The sequence below is a fragment of the Lingula anatina genome, chromosome 5, assembly GCF_051362555.1.
Source record: "Lingula anatina isolate TDL-2025a chromosome 5, LinAna3.0, whole genome shotgun sequence".
In the NCBI taxonomy this organism is placed as follows: Eukaryota; Metazoa; Brachiopoda; class Lingulata; order Lingulida; family Lingulidae; genus Lingula; species Lingula anatina.
The window spans coordinates 10,407,507-10,434,741 of record NC_141771.1 but is presented as its reverse complement, the minus strand read 5'-3'; the positions used below and the strand labels follow the sequence as shown (position 1 = coordinate 10,434,741).

At 37.8% G+C, this 27,235-nt stretch overlaps 1 protein-coding gene across 5 annotated transcripts in view; it reads right to left on the bottom strand.

Annotated features, from left to right (window-relative positions):
• Positions 1-26,911, bottom strand: part of LOC106164774 (5-hydroxytryptamine receptor) — a 108,179-nt gene extending 81,268 nt beyond the window's left edge. For 2 of the 5 annotated variants that reach the window (XM_087013512.1, XM_013542789.3), the window contains exons 1-2: positions 21,540-21,661; positions 11,347-11,434 (exon numbers count right to left, since the gene is read on the bottom strand). The gene's annotated coding sequence lies outside the window, so the exon portion shown is untranslated. Of the gene's footprint in view, positions 1-11,346; positions 11,435-21,539; positions 21,671-23,809; positions 23,992-26,830 lie in introns of those variants that run through there. The other 3 variants (XR_015334575.1, XM_013542790.3, XM_013542788.3) reach the window with 3 other exon arrangements.
• Positions 26,912-27,235: the final 324 nt, after the last annotated feature.

The following is a 27,235-nucleotide window of genomic DNA, read 5'->3' as shown; positions in this document are numbered from 1 at the left end:
AGTATTACTGTGGCTATCGACAAAACCCTCCACTTCTTATATTGTTTCGTGCAGCTCTGGCCCATCATCGCATTGCGCCCGGCACACAAAAGGCATATCAAAATCTAGTTACAATCAGACTGTGATGAAATATTTAAGAGTACTTCGGCAATCAATGTCCATTCAACTTAATGGTAGTCTCTGCATGCTGTGCACGTGAGGTTTAGATTTAGTTGCTTCCAGGATCTCATTCGTCAAAGGCCTTGCGTTGGGTCTACACAAATATGTTTGGTAACCAGTGACTTTGGGTCAATATGCAATCACCGCTTTTTTTCGGGAATTGATTAAAGGTTACTTGAGTATGGTTCTAAGAATATTGGTCTCAAATTGAAAACAGGTGTATACGGTCATACAGGATATACCTTATGAACGCACGATCTCCTCTACAAACAGTTTAACAACAATAAAGGTAATAAACAATGATTCTACTGAATCTCACGTCGAAATGGAGATCTACTCAATCGCAATGCCTTCTTTAGGTGACATGGTTTTCACTTGTCACTGCAAACTGTCACCATGTGGAAGAATAGATATTTCCACGTTGAATTTAGCATTAATCTCTGGGAGTTACGAAACATATGGTATTGGAAAAGTCCTTATGGCGACAATAAAAGTAAATGACAATACAGGTGCTATAGACTACAATAAATTTGATAAATTTTCTTTCAAACTGATAATTTGAATCAAAACCTGCAGCAGAATTCAAATGAAAATCATCATCAACAACAACAACAACAACAACAACAACAACAATAATAATAATAATAATAACATAAATTGTATTAACTAGTATTAGATTGGCCTTAGAAGGTGTACCCTAGCATACCATCCGGGCATCTGGCCTTGGCACATGGCCAGAGGGCCACTAAGATGATTGGGAGGCTCAAATTTTCTTTAATCAAAATCAATGATTATATTACTTCGAATCGTTTCTTTCCGTGCCAGAAACTGTAGAAAAAAGACCATGTTGCGTGTGTTATCGGGGAAATGAAGAGAAATTAGATTGGTTACAACGGGTCAACGTACCAGTGCAAAGTTGGCACACCACGTCCAAGATTTTATTTATTTCTTTTTGCAAAATGCATGCCACAAAATAATAAACTATACAGCCATTGCGTATTCTGTCGCGCATGTAGTGATACAATGATAATTAATATATTACTTTGGCAGATAAAGGAAGCCAAGGGGGGGGGGGGGGGTCGACAAGCGTCTATTTTTCTCCACCCGCGCTGACCCATCAGTTCTATGTATCCATTTAGTGACGCCTTCAACTGTTTATTTTTTGTGTGGGTGGCACAGCATTGTAAAGGTTAACGAGACAGAAAGGTAAAAGACCTGTCGATATACCCCCCTTCCAGATTGAAGTATTCATTTTCTCCCCTTTCTAAACATAAAGACAAACGTTTAATATCATATATTAAAATAATCGAACACAAGCCGAAAAACATCCATACGGTTAGCTTACCGCCAACCTGGACGTAGACCTTCATCAGATTAATGTGAGTAGACTTTGTCACTCACTGATCGTTATGTTGGCCGCAAGTTACGATATGAAAGGTTTCAGCTTGAGTTTGACAATTTCCATTTAGGATCCAACCACTAAGCTTATGAACAATTTTGCTCAAAAGTTTAATATGTTTTTGGATTTCTTTGTACTGAATATTTTGGACGAAAACCTGTCTCTCCGACCACTGAGAATCCGTATCATGGTTCATCAATCCACTATAAAATTATATTATTTTCTATTGTGAAAACAGTATATAATCTGAAGGTTCAGTAATTGGAAAAGGGTGTTTATATGAGTTGACTACAGTTATATGTCCTCCTTTGCCATGAAAGTTTATATTTTACAATTGCGACACTTCTCCGCAAAGCCGAATCCATTATGTTTATTCAACCAAATGCACAACATGTTTTGTGAAATGTTTTGGAACACAACAACCTTATAAACTAATCAATCATTTAATTAATAAAAAACATACTCACTCTTTGTTCAAAACCTCGGACATTACAACTGTATCTATTCCCTCACTGGTTTTCAACACATTCGTCCATTCGAAGGGTTTCCGTTCGTCAAATATCTGACTAACCAGGCGTAGCAGTGCGCTGTAGCTTTATATATACACGTAGCTCAGGTCCTGACGTCTTGAACGATTGGACAAAGTACTTGAATCGTTGCTTAGTGCAGGGTAAGTGTGTATAAAGTACTGATGAAGAGCGCCTTTCCTTTCTTTAAATTTGTTTTTGTGGTAATATTATTTCCATTCCAGCATATGTTAAAAGGGGAATGTATAAACTTTATAAAATAGATAGTGTTTTAGACGAATTCAAAGCTACATGTATATATCCGACCGCTGGAAAGCACTATGATGGTTCATGATACGGCTATAGAAGCACAGCACTTCTTTCCTCAAAGAGAAAAAAACTAATAAAAATAAGATATGATCAACTTATAAATGTACCTCGTTGTGACACGTGTATTATATATATTAAAATACATGCAATATTTCACCTTATTGAGTTTGTTGGTGTTAGCATTAGAGTACAACATTTGCAACTAAGGAAGACCTATCCAAAATGTCGCATTCATTCTCGATAATGCTTGGTAAAAAATGCACGTATTTTTGAATTTGAATACGCATAGCTGGATCAATAAGCCCGACGACGCGGTAATTCCCAAAATTGTTAAAGAAGCTATCCGAAGGCATTAATTTATCCATAACCCTAATATATACGGTGATTAGCATGTATACCTAACCCTAAGTCACTCCCAAAGAAGCCGTTGTTAAAACAAAGCACTTTAATCGATGCTGATGGCTTTCAATGTGAAGGTTCAGATAATGGCAAAATGATTAACACTCCGATCGCCCATCAATTAGAAGCAACAGGAACAAATACCACTTTAAGTCACGGAAGGTGCGTCCATAATTGTTCCACAGAAATCGCTTCCAGGGACGAAAACTCCGTCTCTAATTTCAAGTTGTAATTAATACATCGAGTTAAACTTTTGACTTTTTGTGTTGGATTACGGGTTGCGCAACCGAACGATTACATTTATTACATCCATTCACTTGCAAAGAAGCATTATAAATGTGGAAATAAAAATTCAAGAATCTATCATTACCACACATTCATCTTTCATTTATTATCATTATATTGTTTATTTACAAGGTATTATTGTGCCAGTGTCATTAGCCGATCACATTTTCACGTAACTGGTTACTGAACACGATTAAAATCTTCCGAATTTCAACTCTAAACTAAACGCCGTTCAAAACATTCAACTTCTAGATTTGAAAATAACCGTTCATTTGCCCTTTAATCCTCAGTGTGATGTATTCCTTTAACAATTGGGCGTTGTTGTTATGCAACACATAATTCAAGCAAACACCACATAATTCCTGGCGACTGGCTTTTAATCAATCACTGTTTACAAATCTGTAGCAGATTGTTGATTATACTTATAAGCTCCCCTTGCTTACGATGCACTATTCTCGATTGCCTCAAGGAGGCAATTGTATAAATAAAAAAAGGAAGAAAACGGGAAAGAAAACCACCTTAGATTAACATGTGCCATAATTTAGAGCCAGTTTTGCTTTTCCCTACCCAATTCGACAGTTGTATTATAAAATATAACATTTGAAAAATCGTGATTTCCTAACAGCCCAGACGCTATCTTTTGTCTTTTGAAGGGCATACGTTTAACATATGCACCAGTGCGCTTGGTCAATTAAGCATTGATGTAAACAGCAAGTTACGTCATCTCACGCGACAGAATCAGGAACGAAATCGACGTCTAGGCGGCAGAAATGAAATAAACAAGATTAAGAGTTCTATACCGGAGTTTCCTGCATCTGGGTCTCTATCTTTGCGGTATCGATCTGTGGCAGCTTTTAGTTACAACAAGAAGCTTTGGCATGCAGTAAAGACAAATACTAGGTGATCTAACACTAGACGGGATAACTTAATCGATCGATTGGTCAACCACTTTCCCGATAGACAATACTTGACATATACTGACGCATTGCCACTTTGGAAACAGATCCAACAAACTGAAATTCGTGATCGGTCACTGTTTGGAAAGATAATTGCATAACACGTTGAGGTCGCACCGGTTTATATTTGCCTGCTTTATCTTTGAAAGCGAAGCAGATAATTGTAGAACGAATTAAATGCCTTGGCATAGCTTCCAAATCACGGACAAATCTTGCTAAGTGGATTCTATGGTCCAGAGATAAGTCGCTTGCGTAAAATCCAATCTCGTTTGGCCAGTTTCTATTTGACCGCTCTATAAACGGTGGCAGTGAGGCGAAGGCACGACCACCCCTCATGGCTGCTATTTAATTACAACAGTTCTATATATACCTTTTTGTAAAGTGACCGATTGCCACCAAAACATTTCAGCTACACTACCTTATCTATGTCACTTCTAATAACGACGTACAATGCGCCAAAGTAATCTTCGCCATTACAGCCATCGGCTGTCACTAGGAGTCAATGATGCATGCAGTAAGTTATGCTTTATGCCCTGACAATTACGCAACACCAAGTCTGGATGCAAATTAGTCTACCTTTCACTGGCTGCTTATCTGGTAGAAAATGGGTTTACCGTCCTTTGTTACGCAATATAACACGCATCAGATACAATTCGTCATCGTAATTTAATTAGAAGCTATCACATCAATATTTTGACTAAGCATCTATTGTATAATTGTTTTATCTACAAAGCAAAATTTTAAGTGCACCAAAGGGAGAGCAATGTAACGTAACGTACTGACTTACATTAATTAATAACCAATCAACTTTTCATATGTTAAAAAAGTGCAAACGCATTCGTCTGTCATTTAATTGACAAATATTTCCCTATCAGCAATCAGCATGTGGTCGACCTTGTTCTCTTAACGGCGCTGCATGTGAATGATACTCCCGTGAGCGGAAATTAATTAAGCTGTCTGATAACAAAACGTTATTATGTTCATTACGTTGAACGCCAGAAGACTACGTAAGTCGCACCTAAGGATATATTCCTCGTATTCGTCAAGGGGCATTTCTTTAAGGCGTTAAGGTGATTACAATGAGTAATTTGTATCATTTGTTGATTTATACCTCTCTTTTTATTTCATTTCCATCAATTGATCAAGAACAAATTACATTTAACTGTTACAATATTATTGTATGCTTAACATACTAGCTGTCGAAACCAAACAGTATGCTCAAAGATCACGAAATAAACCATCTACTTCTAGAGATAAATAAAAAAGGTTATATTTGATATGCGGCCTACAGAATAAACTGTCCCTAAATTGAGAACTGCCACATCTCCAAATACAGCCACATCATAGAAGCTGAATACTTTCAGATTCAATAGACTTCAAGAATCATCGTTGAAAGGGACCTTAATTGCATTACATATATATTTATATATATCTTAAAGGAAACAAATGCTATTTTTATTCATGTAAATACTTTGATTAATTGTCATTCAATATAATCCAATCTGTTAATTTAAGTCCATCATTTTATCTGTTTTAAAGAAGTACATTCATTTAATTAACTTATGGAAATGTATAAAATAAAGATAATTATTATTATTCAAAGTTGATTACAATTGGCGTTTCATATAAAGGAAAAACCTTCTATGCCCTCAACACTCGCCATTCAGCTCCTGCATTTCAGTTAGTACGCATATTTCCAGAGTTTCTGGAATTACTACACTATTTAAACGTCTGTACGTTACTATACATGTATGATTATGCCAGACATGCATTAGACTCGACGTGCCTTTGAATAATTCAACGACTGGGCGACGCGTTTGATTACCCGATAATCACAGTTAATTAAATGAGACTTAATTTAGACCGCATAGACAAAGTTCCCCATGTCTTCTATTGGGAGTTTATGCTCACCTTTTGTGACAAGAAACCACTTACGGGAAGATGCTTTTAGTCTACATTTCATAACATGATGTAAGAAAAGAGAGTAATCTAAATGGAATCTGTACTGTATGGCGACTTCACGAACCAAACATCAACGACAACCACATAGAAAAAGAACAAAAGAAGATTAACGTTTTCGTCATTAAAAAAACAATCATCATTTTTTTCCGAAATAAGATCAATGTTTATATTTTATCAGCTTGGAGGCGGTGTATTGTCATATCCTGTAAAGTATCAAAAATGCAATAACGTTTCGCCGTCGTACAAGTGCCGTTGTTTTGGTGAACAAACATCTTTATGTAGCCAAATACTCACAAGCACAACGAAGCTCAGTTTTTGCTCAAAATTAAATAAGAAATAAGTCCATATGACTGATATTGTCATTTATTAAATGTAATACATGTATGATACTAAGTTACAAGATGGGGGATAGTAACAACATAAAATTAAATTATACATCCGCCATACAATAGAGCAAAAAGTTAACAAAAAAACAATGGCATTTTTAGTACGGTATGCCAGGTGAGACAATCTTTTTACTTATCCTAAGCCATCAAGTTCGACTGCTTATAATGCAGAGTTCCGTATACCTTAAGCAATGGAATAATATGTAGACCGTTGCTGTAATACGCCACGGAAATATTACTTTTCTAACAAAATGCTGACGGTAGGTTTGTTGATAGGATTCCAGGACTACTTGATGACAGCTGTCAGTTACTAGCCACGCTATGAGCGTACGTGGAATGCGATAACATTATTTTTTATCATTATTATTATTATTATTATTACTGTTGTTATAACTGTTATTGTTTTCGACCTTTATGCCTGCCTCCACCAAGACCTAACGCAATTATTCTGAAGACATACAGAAGAATATATACAGAATTCCGAATTTCACTGGGGCATATTTAAAAATTTCAAAATATTTGGCTCTAAATGCCCGATACTTTCTTGTTAACAGCTAGACGTCAACACTGAACAACCGATATAAAAGAAAAATGATTTTAACAGCAAGCGTTTCAACAAATTTGTCAAGTGGCTTCCCCCTTCCCCAACTAACCCACCACAATTAAAGAGTAGCAGACGTAAACATGATATTAAGAAGGGCTCGTATTGTATTCCTTTGGTCGGACGGAAATAACGTCTAGACATGAGACTCTACGTGTAGGATACAACCTGAGAACTTTTTCGTGTAAACATGGGATTTCACTTTCGCTGTATTTTAATGTACCAATTCATTTTCAGCTTCCATTACCAATATGATGGGTGGCACGCCGGCGTCTTGCACTGTCGCTGTACATCAAGAAGTACCTGACGTTGGAAGGAAAGGTCACTCAGTGGCCAAAGTTAATGGCAACGGGATAGTGCTCTGCAGAAACTAGGAGTCGATTTCATATTTATAATTTACTTTCAGCCTGACGCTAATTTGGTTTGAAATATACACAAACCTGTTGGAAGCCAAATGCGACAGCTTGTTCTGTTCCCAAAGCGGTTTTCAATCGGTGTTTTAACGAACTAGGCTTATATCTGGTTACAATGCAGCTCTTTCCATGTAGAAACTTAAGTGATTGGTTGATTGCTTGATATCATTGGACATTTCCCTATTTTGTTATTTTTTCTTCAATCTTAAATCATCACAAGAGGATGGGATTCCTTTCGTGTTGGGAAATCATAACCATCACGGCGAAAAGTATTTGTTTACCACCATATCATAATTTGGGAATGACAATTCCAAGGAGGAGAATGGTATTATTGAATGACCCTTTACACTCTTGCAATGCCTCTTCTCCTAACAAGAGACAACACTCTTGCTCACGCGTGAGAAAACGAGATTGCCGAATGATGCACACTTTAGGGTGGAATGAATCAAAGTTAATATCTTAGACGCATGGTTGTTAGGACATCTATGGTAAGCGATAAAACACATCCAGAGACAAGAATATGATGAAGAATCGGATTGAGCGTCAACAGGCACATTTTAATTGTTATGTTAGATTTCTTAACTGGTACCAGTACACGCTGTCTCGTTACTGTTACAATCATTAAGTAAGCATGAAGAGGGACGGCAAAAAGTCAGCTCTTGTAAAGAACAACTCAGTTAAAGTAACCCTCTAGACTCTAGCTTCTCCGAATAAACATATTACCCAACGCCCAGCAATTCTAACAATTGATCATATTCAAGGTTTCCAATTTATCTTCAATACCACGGGTTTCATGTACAAGCTCTCACCGCGTTTTGAGAATCATACCGTTGGCAATGAAATGGAAAAATTGACCATGGAAATAGCAACTATTGTTTCGATGTTCTGAGTAATGACAGCGTAACAGTCATAAAATATTCAACGAATTGTCTACTGACAGCTCAACAAATCTCACGGGATTTGATAAACGCCACTACCCACAACATGATGTGCGTCGCGTGAATGAAGCACGCGTTATCTGACACATCAGGAGTGGAATTAATTGTTTTACCCATGAGTGAAACAGACTAAAGTTGAGATAAAAGCTTTGCGTTTTTATGTTAGAATATATATATAGCGAGCTAGGTTATTACCCTACAACGTTTTTAAATTCGGAGACTTTTAAACTTAGAAAAGGGTGTCTCCGTCATCTGATCAGTCCTTGTTTCCTACGTTACCTAGCAGTAATGGTAGTTGTCATTTTCATATATTAATTTTCGAGGAATCTAACGTCGTGAGCTGTGTGTGGCTATAGTATCATGCACAAACATATAACAGTGGTAGTTTACTGTCGGGAATTAAATGACCCGTTGAAAAGACAAATTAGGTGTCTTGTCACATTGTAAGGTTCGTGTACATATATCAACATGCATTTCAAAAATTGAACACTTAGACCGGCCTTCTGGTGATGACGTCACGGGGATCCGGAAAGGGGGGGGGGGTACTCCCTTTTAAAAACTTGCTTCTAGCTGTTTGGGCTGTAGAACAACCTGGTGAGGCACCAGTCAAAACAAGCCCAGTTAACTTACGGTGTCTAGCGCGAGAGCTGCGTTTATTTTAAGTAATTCTTCTACGGCCGGATGGTTTTGTGCTCAGAGTGTCCACCTCCAGAGTGGAAGACGTGGCTTCGACATGCCAAAACATGTACCACTGCCAGTTGGTAACTGCTGTCTCCCCGCTAAGCACTCAGCACTGAGGGGTTGAAGCGGGGTAAACTTGGCACTAGCGGTGAAAGATGTACAGTGTATGCTAGCTTTCAGCGCGCCATACGACGGCGAGGAGTGAGAACGTCTACATCAAATCGTGGCCAAAACATGTTATGCTTAGTGCTATCTATTTTTAAATAGTACTTCTACATATACTGGAGCGTGAAATATAAGGGTCAGACTTTGTTTAATGTTACATATTGTCAAGTTGTCCATCTCCCTATATATTTCAATACCGATGCGGGTACGGCTTGGTCTAAATAGGTCTAAATAAAGAAAAAAATAAAGAAATAAATAATACAAAACAGTAAAATAATTCAGCGGGAAATACTCCAGATGAGCATCACCACATCGTGTAAATTCCCCAAAACCAATCACGAAACCAAGCACGCATTTAAACCGCATTTATTTTACCGGCTGGGCATGATAACATACGTGTTCAGAATTCTCATCCGTTTGTACTAATGAAACGCGTATCATACCACACTTTAATGCAACATGAAACGCTGACTGACATGTATTTGAACTGCATTCACTGCGCTTCATTGGCGAGAGAGTTCAATACAGACATAATCAACTCATTTCGAACGGGTCATAATTGATCGAGAGGGCGGCAGAGTATGGGTAAGCATGAGAGAGAGAGAGAGAGAGAGAGAGAGAGAGAGAGAGGCAAAGAGAGTGAGAGGGGGAGAGGGAGAGAAAGAGAGGGGGAAGGGTGGGGGAGAGAGGAAGAGACAAAAAGCGAGAGAGAGAGTGAAAAGAAAGGAGCATCAGGCAATGGATTTTTCACTGGTCTGTTAAAAATAAATAAAACAGGGTCCGAACAAACAAGTATATCGTCAATCAATTACATACTTGTCGCTCAGCACCATTTTGAACGGAAATGAGAGGCACAGTGACCCATAGCGTTACAGAAACGACTCAAAAAGAGAGCATACTGCGCGCCTTCGGGTGCTTGTAATTACGGAGCAGTGAAACAATGAGTCCCGCGCAGCTGCGGATGCACTATAACAAGGGAACGACGCATGATTACAGCGAAGACACTTCGGACATACAAATAAACTCATCCAAGAGTAAAATCCATTGTTATAATACAATGTACCAGTATAGCATACGGAAGCTATGCTTACTATACAACCATGCACCTATTCATCATTTCATATAGTGTTTTGTAAGTGTACAATGCTTGTTTATTCCAGACCAATAGAGCATCAAAACATGGGTAATTAGTGATAGTCAATAACAAACCTCAGTTCACAACACGTACCATATCTGGCAGACCCAGGTCTTATGCCGTGGAAATAGACGTATCGGTTTATTTCATCTGACAGAAAATAGGTCTGGGTTATGGCAAGTTAAGTTTATTTGACCCAGCTGGTCATGATACCTTGTTCATGGTATTGGCCTACTAGTATTGGTGAGAAATAACGTAAATGTAATAAATGTACATTCAGCACGGGATGGGGTGTATTGGGGTGAGGCGGAGGTGGGGGTGGGGTTTGGGGGTGGGGTTTGGGGGTGGGTTGGATCACAGGCGAAAGCCTCCTTCTCAATGTCGGAGGTACATTTTTTTACACATTCTCCGTCACTTTGGATAACAAGTAAAATAATTAAGGCAATTCCATGCCATCCTCCATCTCTGTGACCTTTTTTTACATTTTACGAAATAAAATTTTTGCTATTTTTGCTTCAGTTGGGATAATTACCCTTGTTATCCCCTTTAAGTAAACCCCTGGGTCCGCCAGAAGTTTCTCACCATTTACATACTAGTATTTACCGTGTTGGCGGGGGCTGGGAGAGTACCAAACCAAACATACCAATGTCATGTAGTTCTCTTACTCGTCCAGAAAAAAAGATCCGTCAATAAAAGAGATACGTACATGTATGAATCATGATTTCGAGGTAACCAAAAGAGAAACAAGGAGGACCTTGCGCATCTTAAAGTGACTCGAAATGAGTACCGGCTCCCGTCATTATGATCGTAGCAGGTTTGTCTAATGAGGGTGGAGAGCAAGGATTAGAAAAAAATGCCAATCAAAAATAAAACAGTAGACATTTTACAGAAATGCTTGGGTTTGCCTTGTTCCGCTCTTCACATTTTCCTTGGGGAGGGTGAGAGAAGGGAACTATCCGCTGGGCACTCCTCTGATTCCGTCAGCGTTAATACAAGTCATTTAATTGATCAAATAGTGCCAAAATACTTACCGAGGAATCCGCACTGCAGCTGATTACAGTACCCCAGCCTCAGCTCCGGTCCGTGTGACCAATTCCCGCAGACTCGAAAGAATTAAATCTGCAAAAGGAATAACGCAAACATTATGAATAACTCACACAAAAAGAGAGCAGAACCAGTGTTGCACAATGATTTACTGCTGTAGCAGAGCGCGACTGGCTGACTACCCACGAAGGCGTGTACAATCGATCTCTAGAACTTGTACATCCAGCATCAAAGGGAGATTGCATCTACGGCGCACGGGTAATGTCGGAAACACAACGCTGATCTGGCAATTGGTGTCGTGGGTAAATGTATAATATATGTGTTACGAATGCTGGGTATCTGTGTTGGATATTGATAAACTGTTTTGTTTTTATTAAGTAATGAGTAAGTAGCAATATCTCCCTAAGTTCATTTACTAGCACAGCTGCAGCTGAAGTCCCAATTTTACCGTTATACGTGTATATTTGCTAATGTTTGCCTTCCTTTTTATGGGGAAGGGGGGTCGCATCGTACACACATACATACATATATATATATATATAAACCAGTCTTTCTGCTCTCTTTCTCCTAAACACATGTCCGCCAATTTCATCTTTAACGCGTTCTATATTATTTTTGGCAAGCATTCACATGTGTAATATGCATGGAAATAGTTGGGAGATATTAACATTGTTAACGCTTAAACATTAAGACGAAATGAAACATTTGTCAAAACCTTTCAACAAAAGTAAACACGCTACCGGACCCCCCCCCCCTAAAAATAATAATAATAATAAAGGGATATGTAATGAACGGTAGTCGGCTACAAGATCGGTCAATTCTCCATATTTAGAACAGGTGATGGATATTTCATAACGTACTCCTATTCACACGGATACTTTCACTAACCATCATTCATTAGTACAGCTAAGTGTATTGGGCCCCGGTATCCCATCCTATTACAACGATATTTATTTTCGTCACAAAAATGTAGATTTCTATATTATACAGGGAATTAAGTGCACTGCGCAAATCAAGCAACAATTAAAAAAACAGCAAAGTCAAGATAAAGCCACTAGTACCGATGTCGATGTTTATATTGGGATAACTTCGACCATTCAGTGACACACAGTTACGGCATGCAATCCCTATCAAGGGATTAGTAATGGGAACATGTTTACGCGAGGTATTTATACAGTCACGAAAGGTAGCACGACACAACGCAAATCGTGGTCATTTGTTGATTACTTTACATGTTGGCTGAAAAATAAGTTTACCACATACTGCTACATATTTCGTGGACTTGCACATTGAACAATGCATTTGTAATTATTGCAGGAAGTCACTTTGAACTTACTTGATGAGTCATGAGTCTTACATGTACCAAAATGTCAACATGATACAAATTAGCAGTGTACATGTGTTAATTACTATCACATATATATATATATATATATATATATATATATATATATATATATATATATATATATATATATATATATATATAATGGTATTGTATGGTTTCGTTCTTTTGAGTATGACAAATTTTAAATCAGTGTCGAGTCTTTCAGAGGTCGAATGACAACATACACGAATTTTCAGTCGTCTCTAAACTGCTTGATTCTCAAAGTTACCCGGAATTGCCGTATATGCCGACACAGGTACACAAAATGAGTGTAAGCTGTAAGTTAAAACGGAAATGTACGAACACTAACAGGACAATGTTACTTATAATAATCAATTTGTATTGATTATGGTATTTGGTCTCAAAATAACCCAAGCTACTATTAACATGATTACATGATCTAAACTCTGCTTGAACTGCAATCGGAACCAATACAGTACAGCGTGACTGATAGCCACGCAATGAATCTGGAAGCGTGTTAACAGTCGTTGCCATGGGGATATGACCAAACTAGAAATGGACACAAAGTCATTCCGATACTGCCCCAGGGACGTGACACCTGACGCCTGCCCTGTGGGACGCCTAGTTCAATTTTTGAAACATCCGTCAAATGACACTTCCACTAATAAGTAACATTAGATGAACCCAGGGTTGATTTACTGTGCGACACATTTAATTTACACGGCCATAATAAGATTAGAGTTTTCATTTAAATGGATGGAATTACCTGACGAAAGCTAACTACGTTTCCAAGGGAAAGTGCCGAGGTGGGATGGCAACGTTTATTAAATTACGTTCATTCTTTTTCAAACATGATGCCATTTTATATGTAATAAACGTGCAAACTAATGCCACTTTAATATATTTTTTCTGACAAGTAGATGATATCGAATATATATCGAAGAGATAAAGTTCTCGCGAAGTACACTGATTACATTAGATATATATGGTTAGGTCTGTAAGGAAGTATAATGTAATCAAAAATCGTCAACAATAATGTGACCTACCAATACACCTCATTATTAAGCATCTGTATGAGATAATGAAATCGTTCGTTTCCTCTTTCATTGCGGACGCAGGAAAAGAAGACTTATCGTGTTTGTCTCTCATTTCTATGCCTTTTGTCATCAAATAGTTTCAGTTCTTTGAAAAAATCCAATCCTCGTCATCTGCATCTGTTATAACTGTATTTGAACTCGATGAAAAAAAAACTAATCTGGCTTTGGTTCTCACGAATCTCGTGGGATAAATTAGATTTTAGTCATTGTATCACACGGATAAATGGAGCTGGTGCGAATAAACTTCCATTAACGCGAAAAAAGTTTTGAATGAATAGATGTGGACATATTTTTTCAAGTTAGATAACAGTTCTATTATTATTTCAAAAATAACCTAACATGACGTGTTCATGCGTTTCCAATTAAACGGCACATTGCACTTCACGCGCGATCATGGACACTTCCAAGTGGAACATTCTGAGCTATATCCGTTTGTACAGAATTCATAACCTATATTCCCGATTAACTGATTGCGAACAGGTAACGCAATAGCACTTCTGACGCCAAGGGGACATTTTAATAATCTCCGAATCTCAAATGGTTCCGCTCCGGTTATTAAATGAAATTGCACATAATGATTACATGTAAGACTAGATATTAACAGCAATTATTTGGCACCCTTCTCTCTCGCATATCACACACACAATTCGGCTTAAGTAAAATTACTCTTTCATGAAAAATACTGTACATCATAATACATGGGCATATATTTTAGTCTACCATTCCCCATGTACTGTTAACGACACGTGCGACGAAGTGACACTAGTATCGGTCTTCAGACTCCGATTTTTTACCACATGTTAATTCACAGGATATCTGCCCAAAATAATGCCGTTTTGAAGACGTTTTCTTCTTCTGTTCATTTTGTATGCCAACCTTCAGTAAGTGAACGAGGAACAAACGATTGAATATAGCTTTGAACAATGATGCTGGTTATACATATATTATATGATATGAAAGCGACCTTTCTGACAGTATCATTCGTTTATACATGTAATAATAACAAGTAAACAGACAAACAAACAAACAGGCAAATAAAATAAAAGAATTAATAGTGAATTTTAGCATTTTAATTAAAACACACATAGTTAAGGCATCAGAAGGTTTACGTCAGTGATTACTTCTTAGCTGTTTGTCGGTTAATCAAATTACTAACTGAAGTAAAACTATCTACATGTAAAATCATTCCAATAACATTGATGTTTACGCACTTATTTCGACGACATGATGCCACCATTTCAAAGTGAGTCCTTTAAGAAGTAGCTTTACACTAACAGTCAATTTAAAATCGAGTAGATTTAAGAAAATGACGAGTACTTATATTAAATTAAATTGAATTTTAAAAAAATGGCATACGGTCTACCATAAACCACGGTTTTAGGATCAAATCGATGCAACTATGCAAAACATACTTAAGGAACAGAGGTGCATTTGTACAACATCATAGACATCAGTGTAAACTACAGATGCGCAGGCTAGGGAAATGTTGAGCCTTTCTACGTCTACTAACTTGCTCATACATGTAAGCCGTTGTTAATTATAAAACCCTTCTTCTCGCCTCTGTTTCAGCGTAATGAACTATAATAGTATGTGGGGCGTTATGTTTGCATCTTGATGACTTGAAACTTCCTTATCGTGAATCTCTCTCTCTCTCTCTCTCTCTCTCGCTCTCTCTCTCATATTCAACTTTAAAAATTGTGTTTGCTTTTGCCTAAGGGTTTCAATTATGCTGATATACACTTATAGCTAGTGTTTGAAAATACACTGTTCTGATTTCGCGCGTTTTTTATTTCTTAACGCAGCAGAGGCGTAAAGATAAAGTTAGAAGTGAACCGGTACCTACTTATTGCTATTCCTACGTGAATCAATGTCGCACCTCTTTTCTTTTTTAGCCCAACTTCTGTTCTCAATAAATCCTCTCCAGTGCAGCCTGATTTCAACCGATGTCGCGTCTTTGTAGCATCTTAACGCCCGGATTCCTCAGCGGACCATGATATAAAACAGTTAAATAAACAAACCGCTTTTTATAGTTATTGACGCTGTGTCTACGGCGGAAATACGCTACAAATGACGCCAATAAAAAACTCCAATAAAGCGCTTAATTTCATTACACTATTCCCTCGTGTCTCCATTTTATGGGAAAGTATAACGTCAGTCACGATTTGTTAAAATCATCATCCTCGGAATTACTCATGCCTAGATTACCAGGGACTTTCGTTCTTTCTTTCCCAGCAAAATAAAGAGACAAATGCATTTCTGAGTATTTTTGCCTTAATGTCGACAATTTTAAATTGGACACGTCACAAGCATGCAGAATCCTTATCTATCGGCATGTAAATTAAGAATACCATACACTTACGTTAACATGAGACATCATAACTGAAATAACTACACGTGAAAGTCATGCTCTCTAATATATATTTGTAGAACAATAAACCACTACAATCAAAGGCACATCATTAGCTTGACCGTTGTCTCAGAGACAAGTGAATCGAATCCAAACAGGCGATCAAATATGCACATTTTACAAGCATTTACCCCGTCCACCAACTTGCTTTCCGTAGAATTGACACAACAATGTCCATATGTGATACCCAGTACCAAAGTCACTGTACACATATGTAATTAAAGTGTCACAGACGGAACGGGGGGGGATTCCACAGAGTGCTTTATAACGTTATCATAACGATTTTTTTGTTATAAAATCGTTACGGTAACGTTATAATAACATTCTGCGTTTGCTGGGTTGTGCAATAAAATAATTAATGATTTTCACAGCGAGCGGGACAGCACCTCACAAACTGAAGATATAAACAACATGAAAATCCGTATATTACGTAAGGAAGTCACTGAAAGGGAGCCTCTTTGCCTTTTGCGGCCACTTAACATGTTTATTGTGATTGGCCTAAACAGTTGGATGCAATCTTGCGAATTGGAAACACACACACGCGCGTACACACACATACACACACACACACACGCTCTCTCTCTCTCTCTCTCTCTCTCTCTCTCTCTCTCTCTCTCTCACACACACACACACACACGCACACACACACACACAGACAAAAACACACGCGCGCCACGCGTTTAGTATACACCCAATCAACTTCACACCCTCCATAATGGTGCTGTACTACAGTCATGTATTTGTTGCCAAGCCGTTACTGATATTGGTTTCAATGTTGTCACGCTAAAATATCATATTGTCACTGAAATGTAAGTGTCGTAAAATAGCCTAGTTGTAGTGTTGAATTGATGTACTCTGCAATGCATCATTCATCAATTCGAACAACCCAATATTATTGTTAAGTGCAACAAAACATTGCAATTTCCATTCCGTCGACTAACAACGTCATATAACGGTAGTTTTCAAGACTTGATTAGGGCTTAATTAGTTTCTTTTCCTTTTTAAACCGTTTTGATGTTCCTTTTCTATCAGCCACAATGCATTAAGAACCAATAAAATACAACATTCCCCGGGGATAACGCCAACTTGTTAGCCAGCAAGATAATGCAATTAATTAATTAAGTCGCCTTTTCATCGATGGTTAGGATATTCTAATTGTCATTGCTTCACTGGTTTGATTAAAATGATCCAAGATTGATGGTGGGGCAGAAAAAAAACAAGGAGCAGATGAAAGATTCAACTTTAAAAAGCCAATGACACTGGACAGATAGACATAGACTGAGGAAGTGACATAAACGATGCCTTCACATGAAGTCCTTTAGTTAATAATAATAATGTTAATAATAATAGTAGTACCTGCAGAGCCTACCTGCAGGGCGCAGACATCCACCCAAACACCTCGATTGTATTTTTTTTATTTAACTGACTAATAAAATTGCTCAATTCTCATTATGAATAATTACATATTAATATACAAGTCACTAAATAATTGACTAATCATCCCAAAATTCTCACTGACCTGCCGTGACAATGTCAACAAAAGCCGTCTGCCACTTTTCGAAATAAAATTGCAAGTTAACACATCTACCTGTATCTGTGAGTTACTTTGGTTCCGACTGTTTCTAAGCATTCCATCATGACACGTCTATACTTTTTGCATAATGTTGCTAAAAGCTAGCCATACAGCCACCCTGAGAGTGACAGACAGCATGAAACCAAAAGCATATCCTCTTTTGTGGGTAAAAAAAAAATTATTATAATTACATGAATATGAATTTTGTTTTTAACAAATATTTAAATTTTATAATATATATTCCCATATTACGATATGCGTATAACTGATCAAAAATTTACCCCAGTCTGAATACCTCACATACGTTTTAAGTGTCCGAGGTGCTAACGCTCTTTATAACGCTGATCAAAGCACTTTTTGTGTGCATTATGTAGAAGTGAAAAAAGTCAATAAGCAGCGAGAGAGAGTCATACATTTTAGATAGTATATAAAATATTAAGCTTGGTAGTCAAGAATACCATGCTACAAACTAACAAGTACCTGTTTACTTCATAATTGTGTCAGATCGATATTCTTTATACAATCATTATTCGGGAAATCATACGTTAACAAACGTTTTATGAACATCAAAGGTTATGAAATACAGTCAGAAAAATATAAACGTTGAAAACTGCCAGCTACCTCATCAAATACACATGATACTTACTGTTTAACATTGCAAGAGTTTTTTTTTTTTTTTTTTTTTTTTTTGCAACCCAGTATATAAATTGAAATAAAACGTTTGCTCGATTCGTGTCCTTGGCTCATCCATTATCTAAATTACTAAACAAGATCCAACTGCGACTATCGTCTGGAATTGTTGGTTGATTCTTTAATCCGGTAGTGCAGTGCTATTTTTTTTTTTTTTTTTTTTTTTTTTGAGCTGAATCCAGCAGAATGTAAGTAATATGCATTATCGGCACACTCTTCTTCCAAACTTCACAATCCACGTTTTGGTAATTGCCTGTTCTGGATCTGAGAATCCCGCAGGCCCCGGGGAATTTGGGATGCAACATGAGTCCTGACAGGCTGCTGACAGCGTGTGATACCCAGTGAGACAGGAATGGTTGTCCTAGGAATGGAAGTCCGCCCCCCCCCCCCCCCCCCCCCCCATATGATAACTACAGTTGAAGTATTGGAGTTAGAATATGGGACAAATGTCACCTGTACAAAGCACATAATGGGAAGCGGACTACGGTTCCTAACGGATTTCCATTCCTGTAACATCGGCGTAATGTATCACATGTGTGATGTACATGTACATGATATACGAGAAAAGTGATAAAACAGCGCATGCAGACAGTGTCCGTTACGGTACAATTTACCGGTACCGGGGAACGTGGACTTGTGGTACTTAATTTGTACTTTACTCCAATATAACCTAAAGTGACATACTTCTGAACCCCAGCTAATATGCTATTTTAGTAAGAAATTGGCAATAGAACTAACAGACATACATGTTCTTCAAGCCCGCGGACAAAATCACTAAATGATTATTTGTCAGTTTAGGGTATTGATGTACAGGTTTCATTGATATGACTTGATTCAATGACAAACTGAGGCGTGAAAGACCATGGGAACACCAGAATGTAAATAAAATCTATCCTGGGTATATATTGTTGTTTGATCGAATCACGCTAATTATTGGAGTATGATTCAGCCAGAGACCAACATGAAGGATGGGCAATGTAGCTATCATTTGAAAAAAAAAATGAAACTACATGTATAATGATGGGGATGAATCAAATAAACCGTAAAGTAATCACTTTGCTAGTCATCCAGATTATCAAATATCAGCTACAATTACAAATCAGTTAATGTACTTGGTATTTTACATTTTCAAAAATGCAATGTGCAACAGTCAGCCAGCTAGTCAGCCAGCCAGCCAGACAAATAGATAGATAGATAGATAGATAGATAGATAGGTAAATGGGATTAAGCGGCGCTGCTTTTAAGTTCAGTCTGCCACATTTAGTTGGTAGTTAGTCCGCGGATCATATGTTCAGAATGCGCTCATATGCAACGAAGAACCCTGTGAATAACACTTTCCTAAAAAGGAACCACCCACACACCCAATTAAACACGTCCCCGGTGCCACTGAATAATATATGAGGATATTAAAACTACTTTACTATACCCATAATTAAGGCCGTTTACGATAGGGATTTGGAGAAAATTAAATACGATTTCAACAACCATGAGATGGGTCACTTAGGCTATATATTAATTGAAAACAATCCGCCCCATCGTGAAAACTGCAAAACGCAATCAGCTGAGTATCAATAATTAAACTGTATAGAAACAACAGCGGATCGAGTGCAGACGTAGGGTGTCGATGGGATTAACGAAGCGGCTAAATTGCACTAAAAACGCGGACAATCGGTCACTGAGGACTGGGTCTCCCATTAAATGATCATGATACTAATTTACAATTATCGCTCGGGTGTCCATTTAGACGCCTTAATTGAATGGAAGTACTTCGTGTCATCGCTTTCAGGACACACGCTTAGTTAAGGACAGGATGAGTGTCCTTTTGGTACGGTTATTGGTCCATTGACGCACTATCCTTTAGAGGATCGGTTACATATTCAAACGTTATGTACCATTAAATCCCCACTTCACTGTACAGAACGAAATTGATTCTCACAAAATCCTAGAGAAATTCGCTACCTGTCTTTTTGTACAACTAGTTATATAAAGGCGATTAAAAAGAAAGAAATGCAGTATTTTTGTTATTTGCTATTCTAGAAGTACATTGTAGGTAGCGGAGCAACTCTAATTATATCAGGCCCGTAGCCAGTAATTTCAAAAGGGGGGTTCTTTTCCAAAAAAAGTGGACCTTTTACAGTGAAAACTTTGTGTACCTAGCTCAGATTTTACCCAGAATGGACCTTTTCCTGACAAAAAATCCGGTTCTTTCGAACCCTCCCCCCCCCCCCCCGGCTTCGGGCCTGTATATCCGCAGTGTTTCAAGGAGACAGTTTTTTTTTTCTCCGTACAATTATGTACAATTATGTTCTGTTCAGTAAACAAAACTCTTGATAACCTTAACTTTGTTATTACTGCTATTTAGCCATTTATGCAACGGGTAGTCAAAATTCCATTAAAACCAAGTGAACAAGTACCGTGCAGACTCCCTCTGGTAAGTTAACTAGGTTATTTGTGCGTGTCTCATAAAGTCTGTATGTCATAATTGAAAATAACTCTAGCAAAGCATTCATATCCTCCATTCTTCACAAAAACCATAACTTTGTGATTTGAAACATTTAAGTAAGTATTAAAATCGGCGCCAGGGAGATAAATAAAACAACAGATGGAAACGACGTAGAACAGTTTTACTCCAATGATGACATAATACCAATCATCGTTCCCAAAGAGTAATTTGATTCGATGAAGCCAGCTCAGTTGCCACCTGCACCATTACCACTTTCCATTCTAAAACACACAAATCCTATAAGGCAAATTTGCATCATTAGACAAAAGACAAGGGAAAGCAATGAGAAATAAATACAACTGTCACTGTCTATCGAACTGAGGAATCAGAATTATCTACCTGTAAATAAAGAGGGCAACGAATGTGTCATTAACTTACAGAGTACCATCAGCTTATAAAGGGTGGGTATTTACAGAATCAGCTCTGGAACGTTTGAACATGCGTGTTCGTGAACAATTACCCTCTGCGTGATTCATTGTTCCAAGTAACATCTAACACACGTGGTGACATAAAAGTACAGCCTTGTAATAATACTAAAATGATTATTTAAAAAACCGCTTACCTTACTCATTTCAAACACACGGGTCAAACCGCTGGAAGCTAGTTCACCGCTTTCTATGGTTATTACCAATGCAAATCTGAACGTAAAAACAACCGAAAGCTGTTTGAGGAACTCCCCGAGAGACAATCACTCCTCCCAGTCCGTACTGCCATCTGGCGGTATTATTGGTTTAACGTGGCTGCGTTGATTTAATCTCTCCACCAACAAGGTAGGTCGCTCCCCGTGAGAGCTATTAGGGTGATTTGGATATATCGAACAAACATCCCTTGTTGGCTCGTTATGATATGTTAATTCAGATAGAAATAATATGAAACTGATGAAGATTTAAACATTGAGATTTTAGTAAGACCACTGTTAGACTCATCACAATCACCGTGTTGATCTGGTTTAACAAATAAATAAGATTGAAAACGCATCTATTTAGATCAACTTTTATTGGTTTTCTACTACTTGTATATAGTTTATAATTTAATTCATTTATTTATGACTACTGTATTAGGAACTATTTAGGAACAGAGAATTAGTGTACGTTATATGGATATATCTGATAAAATTTCTCTTTATCGTTTAGAGGGAGTTTTTGTATACTTTGCCTTGTTCAACTCACTGAAAACGTTCTGCTAACGTTGGTCAATGACCGAGCGTGTGAAACGTCTTAGACGAAAGAACACCAATTTCTTTAAGAAAACATCTGCAATTCGATTAGAATCACGTTTTTACTTAAGAGCTACACAGCAAACGTTTTTCTTCAGTGTTTAGAAGAAAATACCGAGGCTGCAATGTACAAATTAAAGCGTGGAAGAAAGATCCTCTAATGCTTTCAGCGAAACCTGCCATTATGCTTGCTTTACAGATAGACCACTGAGAGGAATTTATCCACGCGAAACTACCTTTGATCTGCAAATGTGATAAGTGGCTTTTGTAAGAATATACCTCCAACACATTCTCGGGGGCTGCAAAGACTGCCCCAAAAGCGACGTTTTTCATGGTGCAATTCTCTCTTATAAAGTGCCAACACAAATTGTTTCTCACCTTCAATGAAATCTAATCTACTGTGAACACCAATGAAATTCTCTTTGAAAACATTCGTTCAAACGACACTATAAGTCTTGACTATGTACCTTCTTCTTAGCTAAAAAAACCACCGTACCTTCTAAGGGATGGTATGGGAAAAAAGAGAAAGTTGAAAAAAGGCACGAGAAGCATATATTTTGCTCGGAAACGGTACCTTCACAGAATCACGTTTCTCTCTTTTTTTTTTTTAGATTCTATGTACAATGAATACAGCTGCGCTTGTCACCAATTGTGAAGACAATACCCTCAGACTGATTTGTGTTGACTTTTTTTTCTTTTTTTTGGGGGGAACGAATAAATACAAACGCTTTACTAACATCTAATTACCCCGCGCCTTTGACAGCATAGACACAAGTGCTACTCTCATGGATATATATAAGATATGTCAGAGTTTTCAGCAGAGCTTTTAACCCCCACATTTTATACGCACGCTGACGCAAGGTGCTTAACAACTGCAGCGCTGTCCTTGTCTTTTAGCTAGTGTAAATGATACACTCATATACACATACTGCTCAGACGAAAGAAAGCAGGGTAGGGGACACACCTCTCCTTTTAAGGATCTACTCACTCTCTTTTTTTTGTCCAGAGGACAAAGACAAACAAACAAGCGATAATACATGAACCCATTTGTTCTACCAGTAATGTCCGAGGACTGATGAGTGAGCATGTTCGATCCGGAAAAGAAAAGAAAATACACCATTAGCTGCGGGACAAACATTTGAATAGTTTGGTTGAATGCGATATGTTAAGGCATTCTTGAAGTGTAAATGTCAGTAAGAATATACGTGTACAGATGTACATGTAAGTGTATGATGTAAATATTGAAATGCAGCCCGAAAGGAGTCCCGCCAAAGCTGTAAGGAAACCTGGAGTCCGGGTATAATATCAATTCCGGAGATTCTACCTTTCATAATCTATCGGGCTGGGGAGGGGGCTGTTATTCAATGCGGCCGTTAATTTCCAAAAACAAGAGGGTGTCTGGCAACTGAGGATCTCGGACTTTCAATCACACCGATCTCTCACTCCCAATCACACTGGCCCCGAAGTCTCTACGGCGTTGCCTCACACACACAGCAAACCTAACGGTAACCTCTTAATTGGCATATTTGGTTAAACGCAAATTCGATCTCGTAATCAAATACGATACTATTTTCATTTTTTAACACATTTACGTACCACGGCCCTTACTTACTCACCTGTACGATATGGTTGGTACTGTTACTAGTACTTACACGCACCAAGCGTTCCACTTTCCATGACACTAGTGGAGGTATAAATAAATTTTATTAATATATTTTATACCGTTTTCCCCAATGTTTAACACGTTACGCCTCTGGGCTTGTCCTTGATTTAGTACTGTCCTTTTCTGAGGTAGTCGGGCGATACTATACAACATGCTTTAAAGACGTCATGAACAGAAAGGAAGGATGCCTTGAGCTGTTTTTCTGTACAAAGGGGCGTAACGTGTATCTCCAAAATCATCGCCCATGACGAGGAGTGGAGATATTCATGTACTCGGGTATCTGAGTCCTAACAAATGAAATCGAGCATTTTTTTAAAAGATAACCTCTTCATAAAATCAACTCAGAATAATAATAGTCAATTATGTTAATCCTTTGTGAACAAACCATAACATGGCCTAACGATCAAAACTTAAAATATTGATAAAATCCGGCCACGTGGCGGTCCGTCCACGTGCTTTACATCCCCCCCCCCCAAGTCTATCATAGACTCGGAACTTGCTGAACGCCACAACAGTGTAGTTGTACTTGTCTAATATGTCTGCTCTGTTCATACTTTATCTATAAAGTTACCTGGTATTGAACTCTTTTTATTCTAAAGAAAGTAACTGATATAACGCAAATGGGGATAACTTTCATACTAGCACTACATTTGTTTCAGGTGACAGTGACTCAGACTGGTAGCAAGTAAAATTGTGCTTGAAGTCCACATATCATTGCGACAGAGGTGTTGTTACTTATGTCTTGTCAGAAACAGTAAACCTTAAATTTTTCGGTGACAGGAGATTGATGTCGTCTTTGGCCAGGGGCACCTGTTTGCGTATACGTGTGTGTGTGTGCGTGAGAGAGAGAGAGAGAGAGAGAGAGAGAGGGAACTAGACGGATGTAGGATAACAATACCTACACATCTAAAATGAAACATATACACTTACAAACGGCGGAAATCGTGGGTAAAGAACACCTATCCCATGAAAGATGAGCATCAGTTTAATTACACATTGGATATCTTCCATCGAGCAAATCGAGTCAAGAACAGCGGGAATGCGATGTTTGCCTTGACATCTAATTCATTAGTCAGCAGGAGTAGCCAGCTGCCGCGGCGTGGCGCTGTTAACAAACGCAATAAACACACCCCTCAAGACATGCCCATTCCACTCCAACGGTCAACTGTCAAGGTACATTTGCCGAAAAGTCCATCTAAAGGTAAGCGTGGCGTGAGGCTAGCCCTTCAGAAGCGGCACAATTGCCCATTTTGTTGGAGTTGTAACCCAAGTCCATACATCTGTTCAAACAGACTGTTTATTTCAAGTCGGACACATAATTGCATTCGTGTACTTTTCACCTGTGAAGTACCTTACATATGATCAACACAGTTTCCTTTCAAAATCAGTTTTTTTTTCTACCATCATGTTATTTTGTAATATACTCTTTAAATATTGAAATAGACTGCTACGACTTGATGTAATATACAGTTATGTCCAGACTGCGACGTGGAATGAGCACAAATTAGTGTTGACGGTATTTATCGGATGAGTTAAATGCCACCACTTATATTCCCAAGGTTACTTTAAAGTTAACGTTAAAAGTTGTTACATAGCCTCAATAATAAGGCGTATAAACAAAGATCTTCCATAATAGCATCGGCACATATAACAAGACGAAACTGTTGCATGTTTTGCATTTAGCTATGGAAAAACACGCGCGCGCCCACATACATTCACGCTCTCTAACATTTATACCGTTGTTATTATAATTATTTTATGCCTACGCTATATTCTGTTGTGCACAGCTCACAAAATATAAATAGGTGTATACACAGTGTGTTGTGAGGATTCATCATTTATCACATTTTGCGATACCGTATTCGATGTCGATTTTCAAACTACTTGATTTAAACATTTTAATTAATGCCTCAAATCAACTTTACCAGACTCGCCTCTCCCTTTTCACGAAATACAAACGTAGTTTTGATAGACCTCAAATGCCAAAGTGTGCTAAAAACGCACACGTATTGCATGCTATTTGAAAATAAAAGTCCTCACACGTTGCTGCCGTCTGTGCATGTACAATTCACCTACATGTATCAAACATATAATTTTCGACAACTTTCTTCCTTTATGAATCTATCTATATATCATACTGTTATTATCAATATTGACACGTGTGTGTTAGAGACACCACGTTTCTCCCAGCATACGCTAAGTATTTCTAGAGTGCCTGTTATAGTGGAATAAAAGGCCATCCAACCTTTTCAAGCTTATCCATACAGACAGGGTTACTTATACCATGTTATAGAACTTCCCTGATTCAACCCGACATCATTATTTTTATCATATTTAAAGACCTTCAGGATAAAATCCGACGTTATTTATATCATGTTTTAGGACCTTCTGGATTAGATCCGACGTTATTATTTATAACGGGTCAATGAACGTACTCTTTCGTCTTTAATCTTATATGTGTATATGTGTATATGTATGTGTATATGTATGTGTATATGTATATGTGCTGCACGACTAGATTTTATATACCTGTCACTGTCCTTGAACGTTGTCCACATACTGATGTTAAGGAAGCATCAGTCCTTGTAGCAGGCTCATATCACCATCATAGAAATACACATTTTTCTTACAAATATACAGGATAGTGAAATATTGGAACAGTCATTATATGCGAACATTATGTATTAGGTAGAGATTTCCAGGTAGTTTATCTTAGGACTGGGTTAATGTTAACTTCCAAAGAATACATTAGCTCTTTGCCGTTTTTTAAACAGGTCACTTTATCTATTTGTACTTGAACTTATTAGATGCCAAGCAACAAAGTAATATGCCAAACTGTGAAACATAAATTTATGTAGATATGTTTTAGAAGTGCAATACTTCAATTTGTATATAAATATTAAGTACATAAAAACCTAATACTCGAAAAATAAAAGTATTGAAAATGTAAACCCAGAAAACGACACACGCTTACCTTTGCTCCTATTACGTAGGCTTCAAATACATAAGTTCTGCATCATTTCAAAACCGTGTTGCTTTTTCCTCCAAAGGCCCCGTGCACTTAACGCAACAAACAAGCTATTTCCAGCGACAGAACCGAACTGCCGCGTCATTGGCAGGATCTTAACCGATTCTGCAATCTTATCCAAATACTTGTGTCGTGTTCCTGCATCCCATTGGCACCTGTGAGAGTCAGAACCCGGTAAAGTAGGTCTTAGTATGAAGCACTCCTTATGGATGAAATGCCGTAAAATAAATTGTTAGTAAAAGTAATATCTAGTTTGGAGACCAAAATGGCAGTTTACATTCATGACATATTTATTCGTATGCTAAACATACACATAATAACATAATAACTCTGGGTTTTACACTATTTCAA